A 10149-nucleotide genomic window follows, 5' to 3' on the forward strand; every position below is an offset into this window, starting at 1 on the left:
CATCCGACTGCCAGGTTTACATCACCATCATCAGAGCCCGTCTACGGAGAGCCTACCCACTCCCTATTAAGCTCTATTGTACCGAATTTTGGTTGTAGTACCATCAGAGCTCCACTGGGGGCGATCGCCATGAGTGCAAAATGAATGGGAGTCAATGGGGCTAGATGGCTAAATTTGTCTCTTTCACCCGATTGCCGTTGAGGAATCTCAGATCTGATTGTAGATTTTGCAAGTTCAACATGGGTTTTAGGTCGAAAGTTGAACGAACAAGTACTTATGTCCTTTTGATTTCTTACAGGTTGAGTTGTTGTTGCCCATAACACGCTAGCATTCTGCTAATGAACGCTGATTGGTCAGTGAAGGACTGATTACGACCAGAGATACCGCTTGATGGCATCGTGTCATCCGCAGCGGGACCAGAAACAAACAAAACAAAAACTCTTCTAGCACGTGTATTTACCTGTGTCAGCTGTGTTGTCGATGCCTCGAGTGAAAAGAAAGTGCAGAGCGCGAAAGCACCAAAGTGACTGAAGGATTGCCGTTAAGCAGTATCTCTGGTCGTACATGTGTATGACGTCATTGACACTTTAAAACACTTTTTAAAGCAAATAAGTGACTAAAAAAAATCTAACACCCAGCGATGTGTAATTTATTTGCATCTCCTTTCGAATACAACATTCAAATTACTAGACAAAAAATTATATCCTGAGAAAAGTGGATTTTTATTGGTATAGCGCCATAGACCTCCATTCATTCTGCACTCGTCCTGTGAGCGCCCTCATATGGAATCAGAGAGGAACTGCAACCAGTTCAGAAGCCGGAAGTGTACTGAGAGTGAAACTTCTCGCCATATTAGACATTCTCTGCCATCATCACCGCAAAGCTCCTCCCTCCCGCACGCAATGGGTTGTGGGCAATATTAGCCGTTAGAGTGTGCATTGATCTGCACTTCGAATTCTAACCGGAAATAGTAGACCATCCGGGTATCTTTGGAGTACTCCTTTCAACATGCTAAGATTTGGGACGTACTAATTCTAGTTTCGCATACTATTTAGGACGGATAGTATGCGAATTGGGACTCAGCACATGTTTTCCCAAAAAAAGTAAAATAAATGATGCTGCAGTCATTGTAATATATGGCATTGGCATTGTAATAAAAATGGCTTATTACCCTATCTTTAAAAAAGAAAAGAGAAGAAGAAGAAATACAGAAGCTGTCAAAAAAGATATCATATTATGGTATTAAAAATATATTTATTAATAACAATTAATAATAACCTTACTTATTTATATGGTGGGCAGTTAACCAGCATACGTTTTTTTAAACTGTTTTTGTTGTTGCTCCAAATAAAACTTTGTAAAAACTCTGATTCGCCTCGTGGCTGCTTATTTGGTGTGGTTCATGGCTTCATGGATTGAATATGAATGGGAAAATACTTCTGGGACAAACGCCGCTAATAAAAACGTGAGCGAACAAAATCAGAAGACGAATGGCGTTTCTTTAACGAAAGTTCAACTAATTTGAATTTGAATAAGCGACGTATTTATTCCATAAGAATGCTAACGTTACTCGTTTTGACACCAATGGCGTATCGTTAAAAAAATTACTAATTTGAAACACCTATATTTTTTCTTTTTTTACACATGAGTCAGCATGCAAGAAGCATAAAGTCTTAATAAAGTCATGTGAGTAGAAGTGCTGTTTACCTTACTGGCTAACGTTATATGCCCAGATCGAGCTTTATTGCATGTTTGCACATACGAGAAATTAGTTTTGGTGACAGAAGTTTCCACAGTACAAATAGAATGACAGTGATAGGATAATAAATAATGAAAATAGAATAAGTAAATAGGAAATTTAATATTTAAAAATAATAATAATTTGAATACAAAAATATGGGGTAACTTAGCCTATATAGTCTAGTAGCCAGCCCATAGAGCCCCATTGTGAACCCGGAAATGTTGAGTACACCAAAGTTTTATTGCAGAAATGTGAAGTATGGGTCCCCAGTATACAGAAACTGCCGGATGCTAATTTACATATGTTGAGCAATTTGCATAATTAGCATAATTAGCATTATTAGCTTAATCGTCCATTTTGACCACATAATTTGCACTGTATGGGCAATTTCTACAATGTGTGAGCGGTTTTAGAGGTTTTAGAGGATGCTGATTTCATTTCTGGCACTTTCAGACTTCAAAATGGTAATTCTATAACAAATTTTGATAAATTTAGACATTTTTTATTAATTTCAGCCAAAAATTTTGGTTATTTTCATGGTAAACACAATAATCTCACATTTCAGAATCACAAGAGCTCTTGCTCTTTGATGTGAATGTTGCAAACCTAAATTTGTTTACATTTCTTGAGGTCCACTTATGTTTTTATGCAAATAAGCTGTTGCAGCTAGCTAGTTGTAATAAGTATGTTGTAAAGCAAGGGAGCATAGTCTAGTTTTAAAGTCGAAATTCACCTTGCAAATATTTTTTTTCTTATATCACCTTAATATTCGTAAAAGTCAGTCAAGGGATTTAATGTTGACATTTTAATGTTGATATTACTTATGTTTTCACATTAAGATAAAAGGTGGAGTGACAGTATTGTTCAATACATTGTACATTTCTAGTCAGATCCATTTTGTGGGTGAATCTGGTGTTCTAAAATTAGTTCCCATTATTTAAAAATTTCGGATTCTTCTTTTTTTTTAAATTCAGACTTCTTGTGGTTTGATAAGGAAAGGATTAAAAACAGTCGATATTCAGTGTTATTGCTGCTTTCTCAAGTTGTTGTGGAGGATTATTTAACCATTCAACTCTAGGGTTAAGTACTTTCAAAACAAAGAGAGATGGTTTGATCAGGTCGAAATGTCGGGAAAGAAGTGTCTGTTTGCTCCATGCAGTGGCAAAGTTAGCAACTTTAAAATATCTGGGTCCAAAGGAATCGCTACTATGCTAATTAAGAGCTCGGAGACAGCCATACATGAGACTTTGTGAAACATTATTGCTTCTGATGGTGCTTCATCAGCTTCTGTGCTATGTCACAAATCTTGCTACAGCTCATATACTACTAGCTCTAGAAACGTGAGCAAACGCAAGTCAGACTCATGTCAGAGTCAGCCAGGAAAGCGAATCATTCGTTCTCAACTCTCTGCCTTTGAGTATTCAAAACAGTGCTTGTTCTGTGGTCTTATTTGTGAAGAAAAAGACTCTAAAAATCCTAACAGGTGGAATCCAGTTAAAAAATGTCAGACTTTAGATAGGCCAGGCCTTCCACCCTTGAAAGATGTGATTTTGTCTAAATGTGATGAACGGCTAGCCTAGAAATCTAGATGCACCCTAGCGGCAGCAAAAATTATTTTGCAGCCAGTGTAGTCTAGCAACTCTCCATTGACTTTCGAGCTGGAAAAACCAAACTCTAGTCAGGCCAATCAAATCATGTATAGAGTCGGTGGGCGGGCTTAACAATGATGGCAGAGTTGTGATGGTTCTGCGTGAATTCCCTGCTACTTGGAAAACAAAGAATGGCGGCTGCTGCTGGCGAACAGCGGTCTTTCCAATCGGCTTTGGCCGCGACTCTGGAGGACTTGGAGTTAAGCTTTTCTTTTAGAAAAGAACAAAGTACGACACTTAAGTCATTCTTAAAAAAGGAAGATGTGTTTGTAGTTTTGCCGACCAGATACGGCGGCAAAAGTTTAATCTATCAACTAGCTCCGCTGGTGGGCAAACACTCTGGTTGGTTGTAGCGCTATCCTATTGCGTGAAGAGGGAATTTGAAAGACAACCATTTATCCCGCCCCTCGGATTGAGCCCTGCCAATGGTGAGTTGCCAGACCTAACATCTTGATGTAGGTCTGGCTTTCCAGGCTAATGAACGGCAGGATGATTGGGCAGAAGTTGTGAAGCTACGAGAGAATGGCATCATGGACCTACCTGCAGCTGATGCTCAGTATCACTCCCAAGTGTTACAATGCTTTCAGGAAGGTACCTATTGACTCTAGTTGGTTGGTTGCTAGTAAACCAATTGACAGCTGCCTAGCTTCGGTCATAGACCACATGAGTGCAAACAAGTCAGTGACTTGGACTGTCTCCAAATTACATGATGTTCTTATAGCTAATTCTGGGAGTTTGTGCCGGAAACAAATGCTAGCACACCTGTGTGATTATTATGGTGATGCCGTTATTGTACTGAGAGTTGAAGGATGTCAGACGATTGTTGGCTTTAGGCCGTACATTGCTAAATAACTCAAATTAGTAGGACAAACTGGCCTCTTCAATGATGACGATGATGATGATGTCGACAAGTTTGTCAGAAAAGTGCGGGGAGAGGTCCAGAATATTCCATTGCCTCGTGAATACGACCTTGGCAGCTTTAGGCATGAAAGGGTCATTCAATATACAAGTCCAACTCTCCTAAGACTTGTCTCCAGTCTTGTGTCCAGGGTAGAAACGGTGACCAAACCAGCACTCACACTTGCTCAATGCATCAGCACATCCGTAAAAGCTGGAATCACACAACTTTGGGGCTAGCTGTAAAACTTCATCATAAGGTAGTTCAGAACTGTTTCGGGACCTAAATGAGCATGGTCTTGTCGTAACATATGATGAGGTCCTCCGGGTTCTGGAAATCAGCTGCCAAATACGCCTCAGATGATGCAGATACACTGAAATAAATGATTCGTTGAATTTAATAAAAAATTGTATCGTAAGTGGTTGCATTCAATTTATTTTACCTACATTTAAACAAATGCGTTAAGTTGAACTAAAATTGATTAAGTTCAATGAATATTTTTTTTCAGTGTAAGTACCTGTGGGTATGGACTGAAGAGGTGCATTGGCCCTATTCACAGTTGGGGTGATAACTTTGATCTTGTAGTCTTCACACCCAATGGTTGCCGCACAAGACATGCCATGGCCACTCAGTTTGCGCAAAATCCTGCAGGGATCCTGTTCCCTGGAGTGGCGACTCCAGACGGTGGGATTACGTCACTAAAAGTTCCCCGTCTGACAAAGCTCCAAGCTGAGAAATTCTGTCCGGTAGCTAACAGCAGTCTTGCCATTGAACATTATACAGGCCCTAAGAAGCTGACTCCACCCGCTCTGAAAGAAGTGCCAAGAACAGCTACTGTCCAAGAGAGCATCCAAGAGAGGGTTTCTAGAGCAGGAGGAGGGATGCTGCTTCCATTCTACTCCTCTTCCCCTGGACTGGTCTGCCTACAATGTTGTGCAAGATCGTCACAGTGTATATACAGAATATAAGTGTCTTTGGACCATTGCTCGACTCACCAGGACAGACGAGGATAGTGAAGATGATGAGGCTGCCTTTTGTTAATTAATTGTGAGGCATAGTAGTTTGCCTGAAGGTGGTAGCCAGTGTGTGCTTTGTGTGGTGTGGAGGTGAGGCCCTCTTGGTTAACTTTTGGTGTGGCGGGCTGACCCGGGTTGGCCAGACACAGTTTTAACTCTTGCATCTGGCGGAGTTTTAACTGGGTCCCCATTGGATCTTGCGACTTGTGGACCAACCTGGACAGCCCTTCTGCCATTCGGGAGTTGCCCTAGCGTGTGAATATTTGTACATACATTGCCCTACAGTGAATATTTGTACATAGTTTGTTGATCACACATGGTGATGGGCTTAGGTGATGTCATCTCATTGGGTGTCTTAAAGAGCTACCCCATTAATATGTATCGTACAGTTGCAGGATCCAAGTTATGTCAAATACCCGCATTGCTTTTCCCTCCAGAAATGCATAACATTCAGCCTAACAAAGATTCATCGTTTATCCAAAAAGCAATTTTGAATCTTCAAGTGTCAGGAGGGGATTCAGCCTCACCACACCCTAAACAATGCATCAATATTCACAAGAGCACTCAAGATTCTGAAATGTAAGTTATTTTGTATACCATAAAAATAACCTAAAATTATAACTGAAAGTAATCAGAATTTGCCTAAATAAATCAAAATATGTAATAAAATTAGCTCTTTGAAATCTGAAAATGCCAAAAATGAAATCAGCATCCTCTAAAACCTCTAAAACCACTCACATATTGTAGAAATTGGCCATACAGTGTAAAATATCTGCTAAAAATGGACGATTAAGCTAATAATGCTAATTATGCTAATTATGCAAATTGCTCAACATATGCGAATTAGCATCCGGCAGTTTCTGTATGCTGGGGACCCATACTTCACATTTCTGCAAAAAAACTTTGGTGTACTCAACATTTCCGGGTTCACCTAGTTGGCTACTAGACTAATACGTAACGTAACGTTATACAAATGCCAGGAAATGCATTTCTGAACATCATGTGGACGTTTAGTGCGTAATAAATACTGCGTTTCCTCAATCTGAGACCACAGAAATCTTAGGAAAAAAATAAATCTGTAAATTAATGTGACAGTCAAAAATAAAGCAACGAAGGCCTAACATGATAAGTCTCGCCCGACGTTGATGAGTCCGCGAGTTGACAGTGCGCTGTCAGGACAGGAGGCGGGGGCATGTTCTGTGCGCATGGCCGCGGACCTGGGGCATTGCTATCAGAGTTCTTGAACAGAAACCCCGCGTGACGTCACGCCATTTGGAGCAGCCATCTTGACGGAATAGAAAATGCTAAACCGCTGGTGATAATACAGCTCGTCGCGAAATATTCATCTATTCTTCTATCATGCCCGAGCGATGCTGTGATAACGATAGCCTGCTAAGCTTGTGTTGCTCCGGTGTAGCGTGATGGGAAGTGAATAAGGTAACTTAGCTGTATGTCACCGAACTCAATGTCAGGAAGTTTTTCTACACATTTAATGTCTGTAAAAAATTAACTTGTGGTGCTTCATATGGATCTATGATTTCTAATTCCTTTATCTTCCTCTTGTATATTTCTTTTTGTGATGACATGACGTGAACAGTTAGCTGACGGCCGCTGTGCTAATAATAGATAATGGTCAGTGTTCGTCTAAACCAGTGACCGTGACGCTGAAGTGTGTGAGAACGAACATTTATTTTTTGAATTAAATATTAAATTTTAATCATTCTGTGTCATTTTTCAATGTCAATCTTTTCACTATTTACATGTTTATGCCCAAAATGCTATAATATAGTTGACTGTCATTCTCCTCTACCCTGTGTACATTATTGATTAAATAGCCTAACATAGCCTATTTAACATCGTTACAGGCACGATCGCGCATTCATTCAACTATTTTAAAAGACTGGAATAAACACCAGCACACACAAGCAATCTTTTTTATAGTCAATTTAATTAAAAAATGTAAACCCAACAGGTATGAAATGTCAGAAAGAAGAAAAAAAAAACTGTTAATGGGAAGACGAGCATAGGACTGCTGCAGCTTAGTGGATACATATATTTAGCCTATTTATTATTCAGAATGCACAGTTGGAAAGAAAATATATTTATAGGAACATTACAGCAGGCTCAAGATAATTAATACAGTGACCATTATATACTATTATATTATTTTAATCAATTTGCTGTCATAAAACATGTGATAATCCGCATTCTCATGTATGTAGGTGCGCTGAAGTATTCCGTCAAAATGGCTGACACGCGGCTAGGGGTGACGTGACTGTGAGATCCCTATACTCAAACCAAAGAGCCATTATGATTTCACACAGTGGACACCACCCCCTTGTGGTTAATGTGTTACTGTCACAACAATCTCAGTTAGTGCAGCAGATTAATGGCATATTTCAACAGAATCGTTCAAATTGGTATAAAAGCATGAAATTTGGCACAGATACTCTCTAAGGGTCACTTTTTGGGAAAAAGGCGTTGGCCAGCCAAAAATTCAACATGGCGGCCATTTTTTCAAGATGGCCGCTATTTCTGTCAAATGCTCATTATGTCAATCGTTCAAACAGTGATGTAGGCATAACATTTTGTGAAAATACTCTCTTCAGAATGTTTTTTTGGAAAACGGAGCTTGTCCCTCAAAAATTCAAGATGGCAACCATTTTTCCAGATGGCAGCCATTTTTCTTGAATCCTTACTTTTATTTCAAATGGTGATGCTATCATGAAATTTGGTACAAATATTCTTCAAGGAACATTATAATGGAAAAAGATGTGTGCCACTCAAACATTCAAGATGGCGACCATTTTCAAGATGGCAACCATTTCTGTATATTTGGGTCACAAAAATATTTAAGCATTTATATAATTTTGTATTTATTTATGTCTATTTCAATTTATATTTCAATTTATTTACAGTTTATGTATGTTTTATTTAAACTATAATTATAATGAATTTGCACTGGACAATTGCATTTTCTGAATTCGGAGTGGCAGTTGGGAGTTGAGAGTTGCCATGACGTCTGTGGCATCCTCAAACAACACAGAGAGGACCACTGAAATTACACAGTTTTTGTCTCTCTCACTCGAAAACTAGAATGTACATTTCCTGAAGAAAATGTGAGTGGTGCTTGCAGTGGCAAAATTTGGCACGGTTGCTAGGGTTTCACTAGGCGGTTGCTATGGGTATTCTGGGTGGTTGCTAGGGCGTTGCTAGACAGTTGCTAGGGTATTGTGGGTGGATGCTAGGCAGTTGCTAGGTGTTCTGGGTGGTTGCTAGGCAGTTGCTAGGGTGTTCTGGGAGGCTGCTAGGGTATTTTTGGTGGTTACTAGAGCGTTTCTAGACGTTGCTAGGGTGTTCAGGGTGGTTGCTAAGGTATTTTTGGTAGTTGCTATGATGTTACAAGGTGGTTGGTAGTTGTCAAAGATGGTTACTATGGAGTTTTTATATAGTTCTTAAAATCTTTAATAACGAGTGCCTTCAGTACGGCATTTGGCCTGCGGCCTCATGCCTATGGCTGAATAGGCACAAGCATGGAGCAATATCGCAAGGCTACGAGTGTGATATTGCTTTAAAAAAAAAATTCAAAATGATTTATTGGTTTAGGGTGGTTGCTAGAGAGCTCTTAGTGGTTGCAAGGGTGCTGTAACTGGTTGCTAGGGTGTGGCTAGGAAGATTTTAGGCCATTACTTATTGGTTGCTTGATAATATAAATCCTCTGAGGGAGAGAGGGAGAGATGCAGGACTGTCAGGCCCTTTGGAGTCTGTAGGTGCGTTCCATTTGACCGTAAGTGGACTGCGAAGTGGACTTCACAGGGTATTCCGCCATCTTAAGTGAGATTCCAATCGTTCAGTTCGAAGGGCACTGCGCACGGCATAGGGAATAAGGGAACATCGATACATCACTTCACAGGAAGTGGAGAGCGATGATCACCCAACTGTCATTTCGCGCACCACGTCATCACCAGTCAGAACGGTCATAACTAACGATGGAGGAGTTTACGTATGTGTGCAAGTATTCATACATTTCGCCATTGTTATACAAATGCCAGTATTTTTAACGGTTATTGTTGTGAATATTACATAGGCCTATACTATTTTTGATGATTATAATTTACCTCAGTGAATGCAGCCAGCTTAGCTAGTTTGTGAAGTAAAGTGATTTTATTTTAGGTAGTTGTAAAAATAGTGCAATATAATTGTAAATATATAATATAATAATAAAAATTAAAATATGAATGTAGTCCTATATATATTTATGTTATATCATAATCTGCGCGACCCCGTCGTTGACTTCCTTTGATGACGTTTGCAGGGCGTTTCAAATGAGCGGCTATTGTCAGTGAAGTCCACTTCGATATACCGTGCTCAGGGAGTAGGGGAGCAGTGAACACTGCGTATGGACCCTGTCGAATGGAACGCACCTGTGTGTGTGTGTGAAAAAGGCAGTTGGGATTAACATTTTTTAGAATTCCTCAATGTTAAGTCAATGGGACTTTTTTGGCCGCTTTTTCATCCGCTGTGCGAACATCGTACACCCGATCGCTTAGAAAAGTCATAGCACACTTCTCCTCAATGAGCCGGTCGATTTGACACTTCACTCGGGTCTGTAACAAACGGTGCGGGGCAGGTTACGCGCAACCATAGTTTTCGAGGAAAACAGAACTGTGCAAATGCAAATATGAATAAAAAATGGTGTTCATCTTGAAAATGGTCGCCATCCTGATTTTTTGAGTGGCAAATACCTTTTTCCAAAAGAGTGTTCCTTGAAGTATTTCTGCCTAATTTTATGCTTGAATCACCATTTGAACAATTGAAATAATTCATATTCGACAGGAACGGTGG

The sequence above is a fragment of the Rutilus rutilus genome (assembly GCF_951802725.1).
Source record: "Rutilus rutilus genome assembly, chromosome: 7".
NCBI lineage: Eukaryota > Metazoa > Chordata > Actinopteri > Cypriniformes > Leuciscidae > Rutilus > Rutilus rutilus.